General features: G+C 36.5%; 1 long non-coding RNA gene across 3 annotated transcripts in view; it reads right to left on the bottom strand.

The window, feature by feature from the left end:
- The window catches only part of LOC116152077 (uncharacterized), a 288994-nt gene that overhangs the window by 266112 nt on the left and 3628 nt on the right, over positions 1-19254 (bottom strand). The gene's annotated exons all lie outside the window — the stretch shown is intronic.

Below are 19254 nucleotides of genomic sequence, written 5' to 3'. Positions count from 1 at the left end.
CCATCAATTGTTATAGATCATGATTGACTACAGATAACTTTATACAGATTTCAGTATTCAGTCATACATATTGGAATTGCTAAGGATCATTCTATTAGCAATACCTCACTTTCATAATTTACTAATGAAAATTTTCTATTTCAATAGGTTAAATGATATATTGGGAAAATGTCTACCCTGAGTGGATATTTACCTCTATCTATTCTTAATTTTGAACTTGTTATTTATAGTTAAAAAGTACACAAGAATGATTTAAAGTTTCAAACAGTACAAAAGGTACACACTGAAAATGAGGCTTATGAATCACTCATCCTCCTACTTGTCCAAGCATTAAATTTCTTATCATTCCCAGAAAATGTATATATGATACAAGTATACACACAATTAAATATCCTTTTAAAAAATGTAAACATACAGTAATTTTGTCCTGTGCCTTGCTTTTTTCCAACAGCAACATATCTTGGAGATCATTCCTTATTTTTGAATAGCTGTGTAATCTTCCACTTCTACATAATCATTAAATGGGTTTCACATGTCCCTGATCACCCACAAAGGTAATTATCTCCTGGGGTCCAAGGCTTCACAGACATGAGAACCAGAATTCAGAAAAGATTTGAAATATTACAGTATTCTATCCTAATTTTCAGTTTTATACTTCAGAAATGTATTTAATTTAATCATTATTATGCTTCTGTGTTGAAAAAGATATTTCACCAACTGCTGCTATTTCTGGCATGATTTAGTTTCCCTAAGCAGAAGTCCTTTCCATTTCCACATGTTCTCTCCTGTCTGGCCTGTAAGGGGCACACTGACTGGTGTGCAGGAGGCACAGCTGTTGAAGACCCTACCAATACTTCCATTTCTCAGGCCATCCCTTCACACAGTCTTGATTTCTTTTTCCCCAACACCAGACATTTTTCTAGCTCTTTCATTTTAGCATGTTAAATATACTGAGAAGCTTTTCTCATAAGGTGGTGGGTGCTAGACTAAGCTATTTGACTATAAATTAAAGCAGATTTGCAAGGTCAGCATTTCTAGGTTAGGTGCCTGTTTTTGTAGCATCCTAGAGGGAAGAGCAGCAGAGCTAGCTGCAGAAGAGGGCTTGGCAGGGGCTTCAGGGCCAGTGTAGCCCCAGGCAAAGTGAAAGCCACCATTCCTTAGCCCCTTGCCAAGGTAGACATCACTAGTTGATCCCTGCTGTCTATGCTGCTGAGACCTGATTAGGATTCAGTCTTTCTCAATACAGCATTCCAGGCAGGCATTCTCAAGTGACTACCAGTGACCAATAAGATTATGCTATCCCAGGTTTAGGCTAAATTACAGATGAGGCAAACTGCATTCTTCCACAGTAACATGTCTCATTATACACAAAGTGGTTCAAATATTTCGCTCTTACTACCTCTTATTACCTCTCCTGGTCTTTTTTTTTTTTCCTTTTAAACTTGATTTTTATGATTATATTATTATTATTTATTGCTTTATTTTATTTGGTCCTCAATCATGAACAATTTGTCTTTTCAATTATCTGATGCTTTTAAGTGTAGTCTTAACCCCAACTACAGTTTAATTACTGAGTGCTCATATCTAATACAAATAAATCTGTTTAAGCAACTAGTATGTGATCAGGATTTTGCTGAGTTGATGAGATGAATTCATCCATGATCTCACTGTTGATACACAGTTCAGAGATGCACACTGACAAGAGTATCAGGTGTAGCTGCACTTGCTGTGAAATCATATTACACATTTTTACATCTTACAAGGATGTATACTTTTAGTTTATCCCAAGTATATAACTAACCATCTAATATACCCTGGATTCTGGACACTAGAGGATAATGTCTCAGCCTAAAAAGGTGAATAAAAATTTATTTATAGTTTACTGTAATTGAAATGAAAACATGTCTACATGACAGGAGAACAACTAAGTTTTAGCAAGAGGCCCACAGGCTAGAGAATCCGGGCTCATTTAAGGACCTAGTTTACCTTACAGTGGAGTTGCCTCTGGAAGGCACTTCCCTAAAATAACAGGACAGAGTCTGACCCTGGTCAATAGTTGAAAGAGGCGGGCTTTGAAATTAGTCACTACTCAGTGTCTTACTAGCTATATGATACTTAGCAAGTATTAATATTTGAGAGCCTCCATTTCCTCATCTGTAAGATGGAACTAGTATCTCCTAAGTTGGAGGATAACATCATAAAGATTAGAAATAGGTTAAAAAAATTTTAAGGCAAAGCTCTATTGGTTATTTATAAAGTTGTTGTTTCTGATGGTTTTGTTAGACTTGGAGCTAAGAAGGCAGTGTTGCACAGGCCTGGGTCTGGCAAGTAACCGCAGGGTAAATGAGGAAGAGGTCCACAGACTACTGAGCAGCTGCCCTCCTGTCGGGTTTGGATCTCTGACCCAGGCTCTGAAACCCAAAAATTGTCTTGTTCCTTCCAGGTAAACATGACACAGCAGACGCTGACCTTTACGATGTATGCACAAAATATTTCTTCCCGTTCTATCACCCAGGTGTCCACTGAGGCATCCCTGCTGCCCCGGCACCTGCAACTGTAAATGTTGTCACTATGCTTTATTCTCTTTGTAGCTTTTTCACTACTCGAAATTATATTCTCTGCTTATAAGTTAACTTGCTCATTATTTGACTCTACCACTAAAAACATAAATTCTATGAGAGAAGGTAATTTGTCTCTCTTTTTCACATTGGATCCTCAATGCCCAGAACAGTGGCTGGAACATGCAGTGAATTCAACAAATATTTGTTAAATGAACCAAATGATTTAAATAATTGTACTCTTTCTATGGAGCTGAACATAACTCAGCTCTGATTCAAGAAGTACTAAATAATTCAGTCATACAAAAAATACTATTGGGCAATGTTGATTTTACTGAACATTTTGTATGGGAAATGAAGACAGGATTTACACTGGCACTCTTCATTAAAAATTGCTCAACCTCACTCATAACAAAAAGGATGCAAATTAAAACTGCACCAAGAAGCTTGAGGAGCATAAGAGGAATGAAGAAAACTTCTTTGGGAAATGGGGGTAGGGAGGACAGAAGGGGAGGCACCTGGCACAAAGCCTAAAGGAGCATGGAAAGTCTTTATGTGGGAGATGGGTGATGTGTTACATAGAAGGGAATGATCAAATAGTGAGTATGTAAGGATAATGTGAGCTAGGTTTCTCACTGTCAGAGAAGGGAGTTAAAAATACGGATAGGGAGAAAACTAAAACGAATCATGTGGTGTCAGAGAAGAACTGAAGATATGGTATCAACTTACAGTTTTTAATATAGAAATACAAGACAAATATAGACTTAGATCCGTATCTGTTTATTAAGAGGGCCTAGGAACAGAGATATCCAACAGCAAGGAGCATACCTAGCACTAGATCTTGGCTTCTACATACCATTCTCCACTAAAAGTTTCCTTGAAGAAATGAATAATTACAGGTCTGGTGCAGGAAAAATACAAGATGACCTTGGAACATCTCTTTGAATCAGAAAAACAAGGAAATGCTCACAAAATGATGGAAATAAGTTAAAAAAAAAAAAAAGAGAGAGAGAGGAGCAAGCTTGAAGGAGCTCCCACTGACCAAATCTAGGACAATTTGACCAACAAAATAAAAATGATAGTAACAGGTTATGAACCACTGAATATAAGAGAAACCAATGAGTCCATAGTGATGTAGCTAAAAGAAACAAATTACTAAATTGAATTTTAATACCAAAAGAGATATTTACATAATTTCAAAGTAAACACTTATTAATTACAAAAGGAAAAGACTAAATTTACAGTGACGAAAACTGGCACCCATGACTTTGATTAGATGACCAGAACGAACATCATCATTAATACAATAATTCAAAATTATTCACCACCTGATAGGTTACCAGGAGAATACAGTATCACTTCTGTGATATTCCTGCCAAAGACGTATAATCTGTATTGAGTCAAAAGGATATGTCAGGCAAACCCAAATTAAGAGGAATTTTATAAAATATCTGGCCTATAATCTTTAATATCAAGATTATGAAAGTTAAAGAAAGCAGAAGGAAACATTTCTGACTGAAAGAGGTTAAAGAGGTCAGGCAGCTAAGCGCAACACATGATTCTGGATTGGATATTTTTGCTATCAAGGACATAGTACATATGGATAATGAGCAAAACATGAATGGAATCTGAGGATTAGATGGTAGTAATGTATCAAAGCTAATGCCCGGAAATTGATAGTTTTATTTTGGTTACAAAGAGAACATACTTGTTTTAAGATATCCATCCTAAGTTTTCCATAGTGCAGGGATGTCATGTCAGCAACTTACTCTTAAATAGTTCAGGGGAACAGTTTTTTGTGCTTGCAACTTTTCCATAAGTTTGAGATAGTTTGATGTTTTTGAAAAACTGAACTTTAAAAAAAAAAAAATAGACACCAAGATGCCATTATTCAACTCTCAGGTTTGTGGAATTGTAGAAGTTTGACAATACGTTCTGTTGGCAAAGCTTTGGGAAAACAGGAACTTTCATTTATTTCTGTTGGGAGCTATAAATTGGTACAGTCCCTTAGGAGGGAAATGTAGCAATGTCTATCGGAATTCCAGCTGCATATATCTTGTCCAACAATACCACTACTGGGAATTTATTCTATGGGTATGCATGTGCTAATGCAAAACAAGCTCTATATAAGTTTACTCAATATTATAAATGCAAATAATTGGAAATAACCCAATGTCCATAAATAGGTTATATTAATTATGGCACATTGATAAAATGGAATACAGTGTGATAATGAAAAGAATTAGAAAGCTCTCTATGCGGTGATAGGAAAGATGTCCAAAATATATAGTATAATCTGAAAAAAATTAAGGTATAGAACAATGTATGTAATAAGCTAAATTCGGTATAAAAAAAGCAGAGGATAAAAATAAAAATCAATATTCATATTTGCTTTTATGTGTATAAAGAAATTTTAAAGCTTACATAAGAAAACAATAACAGGGGTTACGTGGAGGGAGGGGTGAGCACTGAGGGACCAGGATATTAAGGAAATGTTATGGTCCATGTTCCCATACTTCTGTCAAAACATGTATTTCTATCATCTATTCAAAGTTTTATTTTAAAAAATTCCTCATTAAAAATTTTTGTTTTTCAAAGTCTTTCCTTAACCAAATAACTGCTTCCATTTATTTCCTCTTTAAAGTGTCTGGCAAGCTGGTGCCTTACTCCTCCCCGTATTCCCCATAATCTCACATTCCAGTCACTTCATAAATACCCCAAAACTCAGCCCTCTCCTAAACTCAACCTCCAAACCTACTTACCAACTCTTGAGGAAAGTGACCGAAACAAAGGGCCTTACATGGAAGGGAATTCTCCCCTGCAGGTGAGGGAGGTGGGTTCTGATAACTACTCCCAACTAGTTCATCAAAGTATTTTTCAAATACTATGCATCAAAGTAAATATATACATCCTTTTTCCAAGAGAAATGCCAAAGAATGGGATTTCCTCCACCTCAGGAAGTACTCGTTTGCCCATGAGTGTGCCCCTCTGGCCACACACACAGCATTTTCCACCCCATGACTTTCCCCTGCTCTTCATTTTGGTGGGTCCTAATACACAAGGGCCACCATCCCTCTTATCTAACAGTGAACTAAGCTGCATCTATCTCTAAATAGGCCAAAGGCTCTGCCCAAATTTGGAGAAACATTTAAGAACTAGTCAAAACTTAGGATTTTTGGCTCAAACACAAGATGAGAAGGATAAACAAACCCGGCCCAAATGGAATCTAGTTCTGATGTATTTTCCTGCTTTCCAATTAAAGCCAAATGTTTGGATACTTTCCAAATTACCACTGATGAAATTTGCTGTATTATTTTGCCTTTGAAAAACAGATAAACTTATATGTATATTATTAATAGACTAATGCATGCTAATGTTTAGTTTGTTTGCCTCAGGATGTCACCAATCTCCAACATGCCTGGACCGATGAAGTCTCTGATGGACTGACTGACACATTTGCTCCCTGGGCCACACGTATACCAAAGAATTGTGGGAGCCACATGTGGTCAGAATACCCTCTCACAACTTTCTACCATTATTTTCCTCCCTGCCAAGGACATAGGGGTGCCAGGGAAAAAGACTCTATGGTATCAGGGAGCAGATAACACCAACATTAGAAAAAGTAAAGTTTCTGACATAATCTTATTTCAAAATAATACTAGCAATCTCAAACATTTCAGCAGGGCATTTCAGAACCCAATGTCATAGTTACCCCATTTGACTTCTACAAGTTGGGGGTGGCTATAATTATCACAATTTCATATGTCAGAAAATGAAGACTCAGAGACCATCAATGAATTTTCCCAGCTCACACAGCTAGGAAGGAATAAGGCCCCTCTCAGCCTGAATTAGCCTTATCTTCCATGACCTCAGAGTAAATCTCTGAATATCAAGTTTAATAACTCTATCAGTAATGGGTATTTCTAAATTCAAATGAGTTTAAAATTCTACGAGGCTATCTAATGCCTCGAGAAGAGTGTCTGCAGAGGCTGGGAATTCCAGAAAATAGGAGCTAAAAAGGTTAATTTATTCTGACAGAAGGATGATTAATATAAGGTAAGATTATCTATCTCTAATTAACCTAATCCATTATTGAGTTCTTAACAAGAAGGATATAGAGATCAGAAATGTCACTCAGAAAGAATTCAGCCGAGAAAGTTTGAAGACAGTATTGCTCTGGGAATGATAATCATTCTATTTGTTAGCCATTGGGGATGCTTAAAACCATCTTCCTATTTAAGCCAGAACCTAAAATACTTCCTTATTCAAACCTCTCTTAAGAGGACTATGAGGTGTAAGATTAACAAGTAAATTTTAACATCTACTTAAATAAAAATTGTCTTTCAAAGTTCTTAAATGGAGATCTGTTTATTTTTTTCTAAATCGACACTAATTCTGCTTATTACATTCAAAGTCTTCCTAATAAAAAGTCAAATTTTGTTACTGAGCTATATTCTTGACTGACCGACGATTTAACAACAGGCTGAACTCTCTCTCGCTGACCCATCTCATTCCTGCCATCTTCCAATAGGAAGTCAGACAAAACAACTATAGTATTATTCATTAATAGTATTTCTGATGACTGTGGAAAACCAATTCTGCTTTAAGCATGCCTAACTAAAAATCTTAAGACACTGAAAAGATCTGATTTGCCATATCCTGTGGCCTAGAGTTTGTGCTTTTTTTCTTTTCATTGTAAACTGCAGTATCAAATAAGAATGAAGGATATCATTTAGTTCAGTTTTATAAAAATAGAACAGCGAATGGGATTTTTCTTGTCTTGGAATTAGTTATTCTGACTGAAAAACGATGTCAAAAAGGCACGAAGATTCCATGCTTTTAAAGGCCTCTCCAACCACTGGGGCCAAAAGCCTCCTGAAGGACCTACTCAGAGGCAGGGGAACCACCACTGCTCCTCCCAGCCAACGTCTCAGTCCTAGGTGGGCAGAAAAATACTTCCCCTCAACTCTCCAGAAGCCAAGTGAACAGAGTTCCAATGGAATACAGAATGCGAGCGCTGGCAAGGAGGAAGGATTGACAGCCTACTACCTAGCTGAATACTTGCAGAGTCAGGGACCTAGAAAACAACATGATGCGATGCCTGCCTTCAAAGTGCAGAGAATCTGTGAGGGAATCTGGGGAAGAATTTGACATGTGTCTTTCGGACTTCGGGACTGTATCTGAACACCAAGAATTGTGCCTGTTTCTTTTCTGCAATTTTTTAAGGAAGAGGATTTGTTGGCTGGGCCCAGGAAAGTGGGGCAAAAGACATCATGTTATACAAACTTAAGAAGGTGGTGAGAAAACCTCCAACCCATTTCAGGTTTCCTTATCTATCAGAGGGTGCAGAGGAGGACTTCTATGGTTGACTTGATATGAAGAAATACAGAGAAGAGAGGAGAAATTGTTGGGATGTGGACCAAAGGCAAGACTATAGGAAGACATGGGAACTCCCTCTGGGGGTGTTCTCAGTGATGTGGTGGACCAGGGTGAAACTATACAAATCTAAAAACTGCACAAAGTTATGAGTAGACCACATCCTCAGAGACCACCAGCAGCAACAGAATCATGTACTGTCTTGTGGGGAGGGGCACTCCTCATCCCCAGTAAGCAACCCCTGCCGTCTCACAATACTTCTCCCCAACAAAGGAGCTATATGCTAGTAGAGGGAATTGAGAGGATTATATCTGAATCAGATTTGAGATTAGATTTTTACACTGGAGTGAAATTAGTCTGGTTTTGCTTTGTTTTTTTAATAGCTTAAAGTGATGAGAAAGTTGTGGAATGTGCCCAAGAAATTGTCTTGGGAGATTCTACATAGCACCACTGGGAATTGCGATTTGAGAAAAATGAAAACATTACTGTGTTAATACCCACAAAGTAGAGTCTATTCAATAAAACTGTTTACACTGAAATGTTGACTTTTTAAAGCAGGCTGGGAGAGGTTGCTTGGGGGTGGGGAAGTTTATTACACATTGTCCTAAAAATGGACAATGAAAAGAACAACATAACAAAAAAACAAGTCATTTCTTAAATGTAGGGATTATGGAAGATTCAAAAGAATAAAAAATCATACAGATTTTATTTTATTATATAAATTGAAGACACATACTATCCATGTCTTTTCCAAAAGGAGATATTTTTAGTAAAACCAACCTAGGATTTGTTAAGACCTTTAAGTTTTTAATGTACTGCTTTGCACTTTATGAGTAAGGGACTAAATTCTCAGTATGCACTTTCATATCCACAGTGTCCATGACAGATCTGAACCATAATGTTCAGGCCATGATTTTCAAATCAATCTGTCACCTTCTACCCACTTCTTCCTTTCCTGTCATATCTTGGTCATTGTTCCAGTCACTGAAGATTTGGGAAAGGGGAATAGTTTTAATGATTTTTGCAATGTAGACTTATTATTTTTGTAATTAAGAAAAATAAAAGAATTTTATTTTATTCATCATCTTCCCCTCTATATCAAATCATGCTTTATCCTGCATAAATTCAACACCACACATGCAATCTGCTGGTGCTGAACATCTGTTTGTTTCTGCCAGCATAGCGCCTGTTCTCTTTCTTCTCTTAATAGCACCTTTGTTTTTCTTTGAGGAACTACCCCTATCCCATTTCATGCAGGCTTGGTAGAAACCTCAACCTCCGGGCCAAGGAGATGGGCACAAGACCCAAGCAAAACCATCAAACTTTAACCTTTCCCTCGGTATGTGAATCCTGAGAAGTAACACAGGAATAGATGATGGAAGAGCTGATTCATCCCAATAGTGATCATCTTAAGAGACTTCCTAACTCCTATAATAGCAAAGCTGCAAGCTTCCTGTACATCTGGGGCATGATTGTTCAGCCTGACTTTTAATTCTGTGAGCTATCCAATATACTTATAAAAAATCCTTTCCCTCCCCACTCCTATGCACATAGCCTTAAGTTAGACAGTTGGTTTTGATTGATAGGGACCAAATCTCACAAGGACCTTGGAAAAGGCATGACCCATCTACTATCCCTATTCCAGACCCCCTCCTCGCTTTCTCTACTTTCCTAATAGTTTAAAGAACGATTCATTTCAACATTCAATATTCATTTTCTTCATGTCAACCTCTCTCTAGCCAATATCTTCAATTTAGGCATACCATGCCTTTCCATTTAACTGCTTCCCTGATAAAAACTGCCTCCTCCACTCCTAGGGCCAGGGGGCACTGGAGAAAAACTACAACCCTTCAGGTTAGTGTCTTCACTCATTTTCGGTTTCTACTTTCAGTTAGATCTTCCATACTGATCAGAAGTCTTCCTGTGTTTTTGCTCATTTCACTTCTCATTCTCTGCAATGAACTCCTTCCACTTTCCTCAAATCTCCAACTAAGTCACTCCTTCTCAACAATGTCCATACCAAGAAAGTAAAAGCCATAGGATGGAAATTCACTCCTCTTCCAGGAGGGAAACTTTCCTCTCACTCGTTGAAGTGGGAACATGGTCTTTCCTTGTACTTAAAACTAATCCTAAGGATTATGCTCTAGACCCCATTCCTTTCTACCTTCTGAGAGAAGTAGCTTTATCAATGATCTCTCTTCTGTATCTTAAACCTCTCCCACCAGATGGGCATCTTATAAAAGACAACTCTTCCCTGAATGAGTCACCTTTTAGCTACTGCCCTTTCTCTTCTCATTCACAACTAAATTAAAACAGTTGTATATCTGCCCTGCTTGTGGAAGGAGGGGCATGGGAGAAGGAAAGGGAGCAAGGTGTGAGTCAGAGCCCACCGGGTACAGGGTGAAGACGGTATCACACAAAAGTCAGTCCAGTATGGAGAGGCCAAGCCTGAGCAGGGTAAGGATACGTCCATGAAGGGGGGCAGTCTGATGTGGATGACAGAGCTCACACAGGAGAAGAGTGCATCTGTATAGGAGAGGAGATGGCAGTGGAAGGGAGAGATGGATTACACACAGGGAGACTGACTACACAAGTAAATCTGATAAGGCCAATAGGAGCCAAGTTTCTCAGCATCAAAGAAGGGGATTACATATATGGAAAGGGAAAAGCAAAGAGCACACCTAGTGCCTGGATCTTATCTTCTACGTATTATTCCCTACTAAAAAGACTCATGTCTAAAATGACTGATTTCAGGGCTAGGAAATCAGGAATAAGAAAGTACAAGATAAACTTGTTAATACCTGTGACTGAAAGAAAGAAAGAAAGAAAGTGGGTAAAAAGTGACAGAGGCATGTCAAGAGACAGATAAGCCACTTGGGAGGAGCTTTCACTAGCTAAAGCTAGTACAATTTGCATACAAGGTAAATAATGATAATAATGAATTAAGGCCCAATAGTACTATAAATAAATAAATGAGTAAATTGAAAGATTATTGAGGAATATGAAACTTGCAAAGTCTCAAAGAATTTCCCCATAAAACATTTACTAATTACCAACAGAGAAAAGAAAATTAGTAATTGAGAATCCTGACAGACATCCTTAATTAAGTGACCATTAGTAGAGACAAGTCAAAATTGTGTGCTATCTAATAGGATTCAATGAAAAGAAAACATCATCACTTTCGAGGTGTTTCTGTCAAAATCTAATAATTCAGCCTTTTCATCTGAACCACAGAACACAGTGACTATTTCCTCAACTTTCTCAAGAATGGCATGTAACTAATAAATACTATTTTAGCTGTATTGGAAGAAGTTAATTTGTTCATAAAACATACCCCTTAGGATGTTGGGACTTAATTCTCTCCCAGAATTCTGGCTGGAAAAGTTCCAGAGGTACATTCCGTAAAATAACTAGTCTGTAATCTTCAAAATATCAAGGTCATTAAAAATCAGGAAATGATCATGTTGCTGCTCCCAACTGAAGGAGACTAAAGAAGCATGACAACTATATGCCACAGGTGATTCTAAACTCTATCCCTTTGCTCTAAAGGACAGTATTAAGACAACTGGTGAAACTTGATTGGGTTTTGAGGAGTAGATGGTAGTAATGTATAATGTCAATGACCTGATTTTCATGGGTGCATTATGGTTATGTAGGCAAATGTGTTTATTTGTAGGAAATGCACAGTAAAGTATTCGGGGGTGGTGGAGCATTGTACTGGCAAATTACTTCCAAATGTTTCAGGGAAAAAAAGTTTTTGTACTGTGCCTGGAAATTTTCTGTAAATGTTTTGTTTCAAAAATGTTTTAAATCAAAAAATATTAAAACTAAACAAATACAAATTCATCATCATCCTCACTCCTTCCCATGTTCCTCATCTTAATGAAAGGTTCCACCATTCAGTCATCAAATTGCCTGAGACAGAAATCCAGGGTCGCCCTTCACTCCCCCTCCATTACAATACACATCCAATTAATACGTCTCCCTCTGAACCCATATCCAACTACACACCAAGTTCTAGTGATCCTACACTCTAAATATCCCTATGCCTCTCTGATACCACACAATTCTGGCCACCACCCTCATGCTCCTCTATTACCAATCCTAAAATAGTCTCAAATTTCCTCCCAATCCATTTTCCATATATCAGTGAGTTATTCTAAAACACAAAAGTCTGATCACGTTATTTCCCTCACACCAGTCAGAATGGCCACCATTCAAGAGTCCACAAACGATAAATACTGGAGATGGTGTGAAGAAAAGGGAACCTTCCTACGTTGCTTTTTTTCTATTTTAATATAAGTTAATGAATTCAAAATGACAATAGCCATTATTATAATTAACTCTATAAGTTTTTTAAGTTTCTAAGGTAACATGAATATATGCATAAAACGAGTACTGTAAAATATCCAAAAATATATACAGATTTCACAATTTCTTTCAACTCTGATTATTATATATTTTCACTTAAATCTTATTTTTGATTCTTTCATCTCATGCAGTTTTGTGTGGTTGTCTAGAAAAACGTCCCAGAAGATTCTACAATCTTAGAATGGAAAACTGTTTAAAGATAACATTCCATTATCAATTTGTCACATATCAATAAGTATTTATTGAGTGTGTGTTATGTACCAGGCTCTATGCTAAGTGCTAGAGACAGAAAAATGATGAACACTTTAGCACTAGATAAGACATGGAGAGTGCCCTTGAGAGGCTTGCAGCATTATGGAAGAGACAACAAATGTACAAACTATATAAAAGATTGATAAGGAACAGTATTATTTAAAAGGTGCTATGTACAAAGAAGAGAAATGTATAATCCAAACTAGAGGAGGAGAGGATGGTTACAGGAGACTTCTTGGAGGAGATGTTGAGAAATAAGCCTATTAACTCGCTTGCAGTATGGCCTAATAATTTAAGAGCACAGGTTCAAAACCAAGGACCATTTGTTCCTAGCTGAATAAGTATGGGCAACGTATTTCATCATCCCAAGCTTGTTTCCTTGTTCATATAATGGATGTAACAATATTTACCTAATAGGGCCATTAAGAGACCAAGTAAGATGAGAGGAGAAAGCACAAATAAGAGTAGAAAGCACAACGGTTATTATGAGATATGCTATTTTGCTGCTTGTTATGATGATGATTTCTTTCTCTCTCACACACATCCCACTCAGCATACAACCTGGTGGTTTCTGTACTTCTCAGCCAATATACACATGACCTATACATCTATAAAAGAAAAAACTGCTCCATCTCACTGACCCAACCCTCTCTGCCTCATCTTCTGTCATCAGCCAGGCTTCCCAATTCCCTGAAAAGTCTGTTTGAATTGCTGTCATTATCAGACATGCCAGTGCCACGTCCACTGTTTGAACATGATTCTGACAATCGAGTTGTCTCTAGACTATCTGTCCACCACAACTCTCCTCTCACCCTGTATTGTCCCCATATCCACCAGGAAACAGATCTCTTGGCCTTCACCCTCACACTACCCTCTGATGGGTCTTTCTTACCAGTATTTTGGTGATTTTTATGCATTTCACTTAACCAGATTTGCCCTCTAACTATTGGCTACCACTGTCTCCAAGCCAGTAGCAAACATTTCATTTCATTTGGAGCTATCATTGCAGAGACAGAAAAAGAAAAAAAAAAATGGTAAGAACACAAAATTGTCAAGGTTTATAAAGATGACAAAGACTAGTGCTAGAAAAAGAGTAATAGTTGGGCCTTTTGTTCTTTCCTATAGTATCTTCTTTAGGATCATGACTCTTTTACAATCCCATCTTTCCTCTTTCCCTGCAATAATCTCCCACTGGCCACTCATCTACCAAGTGACTCTTTCTGAAAAGTTTCTCCTTCCTCTTCATTTGCAGAGAAACCTAAGGGAGGGGCAGGGCTCAACTCAGTTTCTTCTCATATACTCACCTTTCGAGGGCTTTTACCAAGTTTCACCAAAACAGATCCAAATGATAGCGGGAACTAGTAATAATAATAAATAACAAATTAATGTTAAAAGTCTTCTCCCGGTTTAAGTAGCCCACTAGTAGAAATAAAGTGTTCCCTGTTTTTAAAAGTGTAAAAGATACGACTTGAACATTATAACTATTAGGTAAAAGGTATCTACTCTAACTTCCAAATTCTGTTTTCAATTCATACCTTACTAAATTGTTGTGGCTTTATCTCAGCATTACTCCCACTTTCTAAAGACCAAGACATACTGCATTATTTTAATTTGTAAATTATTCATGATTTAATTCTGTTCCTCACTTTGGATACTTTGCCTTGTGTATCTGCACCTCTACTCACACAAAATCCTTCATATATGTTTCAAAGTCCAAAGCATTAAAGCATTAAATTTATTTCTATCGATTCTCTGTAGCAAAATAATCTGATATTGATACATGACTACAAAAATGTTATATCAAGTTGAGGCAGAAAATTTTAGTTGCCTCATGTATCCATTGAAAGGTATGAAAGTAGTTTACACAAGAACTAAAAAGATGTTTATGTTACAAAAACAACAAATTTAAAGCTAATGGCTGATTATCTACATATGAATTTACTAGGTCATAGACTGCACGTGTGATTTTAAGGTTTAGATATCACCTAACCTGTTTTCTGACCCTGAAACAAAACGTCATTTGAAACTCTTAAAATTCTGGATGCAGTGAGTCCTCAGCAAACTTTTAAACTTAAACTGCCCCTCCTCTTCCCCGCTTTTCCTAATAAACACTTCCTTCATCATAGCTACACCTTCAATGCGGTAGCAAGTAAAATTCCCCAACAACAGAAACGATGTAACATGAAAAAGGAGCTGACTACAGATGAATGAGAAGCAAGAATTCTCTTACACTTCTTAAGTTATGATAACATAAGAATAATAATTACCAACAGTGAGTAAAACTAACCTTTGATGGCAGACCCTTGGAAAATACTTCCATTAAATAGTATTTACAAGGTAGTGGCAGTAAATAACAAGTTCTGAGTTGTTGTTTTTTTAATTTTTTAAAACTGCTTTTTTAATTATTCATAATGATCCTTTTCATCAAAAGAGAAAACGTAGGTGATTGGAAGGGCAAAATTCCCCAAGGAAGATATGGAATATGAAATTCCAGTTAGCCAAATATGAATTTGATATAAGAAATTGATTACTAGTTCCTTTCAATTATACTTTGCCACTAAAACTCAGTATCTATTAGAAAATATTAGTCATTATATTAGAATTTTTTTTTACCCTCATTCTATAAAGCTGTGCCTGGTCAAAAATCATAGAATAGTTCAGAAAGGAAATTCAGCATTTCTGATCCTCCTTGTAGGCCCAACACCCCACGAGCCTGGATGAATAAACTTTATCAACTCATCTAACCTAGCAGGCCCTATGTGTTACAAATTCATTAAAGAGACTATCCCTTGGAGCCACTAATCAAATCTGTTGTCAAAATATTCTGCTGGACTCAACAACAAAAAAACAAATAAACTGATTAAAAAATGGGCAGAGGATCTGAACAGACATTTATCCAAAGAAGACATACAAATGGCCAATAGGCAAATGAAAAGATGTTCAACATCACTAATAATTAGGGAACTACAACCACAGTATCAGCTCATATCTGTTAGGATGACTATTATCACAGAGACAAGAAATAACAAATGTTGGAGAGGATGTAGAGAAAAGGGAACCCTCATACACTGATGGTGGGAATGCAAACTGGTGTAGCCACTATGGAAAACAGTAGGGAGATTCCTCAAAAAAATCAAGAATAGAGCTACCATATGACCGAGCTATTCTACTTCTGGGTATTTACCCAAAGCACGAGAAAACACTAATTTAAAAGATAAACGCAGCCTATGTTCATTGCAGCATTACTTACAACAGCCAAAATATGGATACAATCTAAGTGTCCAGAGATGGATGAATGGATAAAGGTGTGGTATATACACAAAATGGAATATTACTCAACCATAAGAAGAATGAAATCCTGCCACCAGTAACATGAATAGACCATGAGGGTATTATACTAAGTGAAGTAAGTCAAACAGAAAAATGAAAGTACCGTATGATTTCATTCATATATGGAATCTAAAATAACAAAACAAGTGAACAAACAAAATAAAACAAAACTAAACTCAAAGATAATAGAGATCATATTAGTGGTTTCCAGAGAGGAAGGGGGCTGGAGGGTGGATAAAAAGAGGGAATGGGATGGTGACTAGACTTGCAGTGGTCATCACTTTGTAGTGTGTACAGATGTTGAAATATAATGCTGTACACCTAAAACTTACACAATTTTTTTAAAAGTTTAAAAATTCTCCTTGATAGAAAGCATTGTCATAGATTAACTGGCAATGCTGTTCTTTCTCAGTTGTACATCTAGATGAAAATGTGTCAAAATGTTAACCAGTGGTATCTCTGGGTGAATAGCAGAATTATGAATGATTTTATATTAAATCAAAAATGAGATTAAATGGCATCCACATAACACATATCACATTATTTCTTAACAATGGAAAACAGAAACTATATTTGGTACTGACTTTCATCACAAAATCCATAAGACATTTAAAATGCTTATTAAGTAGGAACAACATAGCAAACATACCATGTAATTACCAAATATAAAAAACAAATCTTATTCATTTTGCTAATAATAAGCAAATTTTACCTCCAGTCTCCACATCAAAGTCAAATTTGTTGCATTTTTGAATTGTTAAGAAGTCAGAGTTACAAAATCTTGAAATACAGAATTAAGACTTAACAAACAAAATCCCTTAGTTCTACAGCACTCAAGCCTGTCAGGTCTCAGTTAAAATAGGGATTAAGCATGGATTTCATACATTTCTTTGAGGAATAGGTTCTGATTGCTGATATAATTTTTCTTACAAACACATACCAAAACTTTCGGTTGAGATGGCTTGCTTTTTTTTAAATAATGAAATTGGGCATTTTGATATAACTTGCGAAAAACTCCAGACTTGGCAGTAATTTTGACGTATTGCCTTAATATTATATATCTTGATAGAGATTATCATTTGTCAGTTTTTGAAAGAGTTCTTGAAATTCAGTTTAAACCTTTATATGGTAAGATGGAACACCCATTGAATTTAAAATCCAAGAAACAAATACCATAAAAAGAGAACCCTATTTAAATTCTGAAGAAGCTATAAAAAGGGGAGGGGGAACTGGTTATACCGTCTAGTTTGAATTTTTTTCAGTTGTGCCAACTGAATCTAGTGGAGGGGTTGGAAGAAGCGAACGGAGACAACACAGCAGCGGGATGTTGTTCTGGGCACAGAAAGCAGCCTGTAACTGCACATTGGCAACAGTGAGACAAGCTAACAAAGGGGGCAGAGGATGTACTTGACAGGAGTATAGAGAGAGTTAGCAGATGAGTAGGAGGATATGGCATATGAGACGTAGGCTGTGGTGCAGTAGGAAAGAGCCTTGGTGGTAAAGATGAATAGCTTAAATTTAATGCAAAATACAATAAGGGCCCAGTGAAGCAAGTCCAGGAGCCCAGGATAATGGCTACCGCACAGCATTTCAAGCTGTCAGAGGGTAGATATTTAGACATGGAGTCTTGAAAAGGGGAGGTTATAAAAGTCATGAGAGAAAACATTTGAAACTTAGTCCAAGTGGGGTTTTTTCCTTTTAGAAATAAAAACATAAGCAAGAATTTAGAGGTCTCAGCGTTGTTTGTTTCTGATGTTTTCATAGTTTGAATAAATAGGAGGAAAACAAAATGAAGCAAGTAAACTCAAGTTTAGGTGCTGAAGAAACTGTCACATGATCAAATCCAAAGAGAAGAGTAGGATCTTAGGTAAGACTGATAGGGGATAAGAATTTCTTGGCAACTTGTCAGTTACTAAAGTGTTTAGGAAGATACCATAAAAAGAAAATAAAGAAAAGTAGAAAAACAAATAATAATGATAATGAATTATAATACCCTAAAACTTTCAAACAGAAGGAATAATGTAATACACTGACAGGGAATATATCATTTAATTGCTAAAACAATTTTCCAAACTACAAATAATTCTCTTAAGAGTTCTTTTTGGTTAAATGCAAATCTAGTTTGTTTAAATAGCTGATTCTTATTTCCTCAGAAATAAGCTATAGCCCTTAATAATTTAAAACAACTTTAGTAATGAAGGCCTCATTGTGAACTGCACTTTTAAATCCGTTCCTTGCCCAATGTTATTTGAATGCTTAATGTATATCATTTAACCTTAATGCTAAGGAGCTGACATCTTAACAAATTCACCACTTTTACCACTAGGTGGCGAAAAAACCCAAATAGTATCTGTTACCAAAGCTAGTACAAGATCCCAACTACTTGAACAACTAAAACTGCCAGCAGGTGTCAACCAAGAGAGGGGGAAAAAAGACTTCCCCCAATTCAAAAACACAAATTCATAGTTTTAAGCACAACTATCTAAACTTTATTAGAGATAAATGGCCTGCCCATTAACTGCTCAAATAGTTTGCATATTTATACTCATTTATATAATGCTCTTGAGTCCAAGATACTGCCTTTTCAATTAAAATTCAATTAAATAAAATTCAGTTCCATCCATCCAAAAAAAAAAAAAAGCAAGCAAGCAAGCAAGCAAGCAAGCAAGACCAATGAGCTTAGTATATTGTAACTCACAGGTTCAACCTATCCAAATATACTGCACAAAAGAATCTAAAGTGGTTTAGACGGACAAAAATCTTCCAAAGCGTTATTTGGTTATGTATATATATTTATATATATATATTCCATATTCATATTTTTTCTTCCTGTATTTCTCTCCTATAAGCAATTTTATTGACCGCAAAAAATCTAGGTAAGTATATGCTGTTAGCCTTGAATCCCAGTGTGATTTTATGAAAGCATTGCCATTTGTTACCAAAACGTTCACAATAAACAGACAAACGTACCTGTCCGTAAGACAGATGTATTATGAGAATTACTATGTTGAAAGGTCCAAAGCTAAAAATTAGAATTAAAGCTTTACAGAATTGAGCTCTATTTATGTAACAAATCATGGTTCTTAAAAATTATCTTCTGCGCTTCACTGACTGCTAACAAAGATTTTTTGATCCTATTGTAAACATTATGTCAGCTAAAACACTGTGTCATACTGCCTTTTATATGGCGGTACTTTTTTAGGCCGAACTCTATTCTTAATCCTCTGGACACAGGAGGTGTAATCATGTCATACCCTCAAATCTAGCTGTAGGTGGTGTCTCAAAAAAGGACTTTTTCTTTCTTCGAGGAAGTGGTCGAACCTTTTTCCTCCCTGCTGTCATCATGCAAACAACTTGGTTGTTTTTC

The sequence above is a fragment of the Camelus dromedarius genome, chromosome 3, assembly GCF_036321535.1.
Source record: "Camelus dromedarius isolate mCamDro1 chromosome 3, mCamDro1.pat, whole genome shotgun sequence".
In the NCBI taxonomy this organism is placed as follows: Eukaryota; Metazoa; Chordata; class Mammalia; order Artiodactyla; family Camelidae; genus Camelus; species Camelus dromedarius.
The sequence above is the reverse complement of the archived record's forward strand: the minus strand, read 5'-3'. Positions and strand labels throughout refer to the sequence as shown.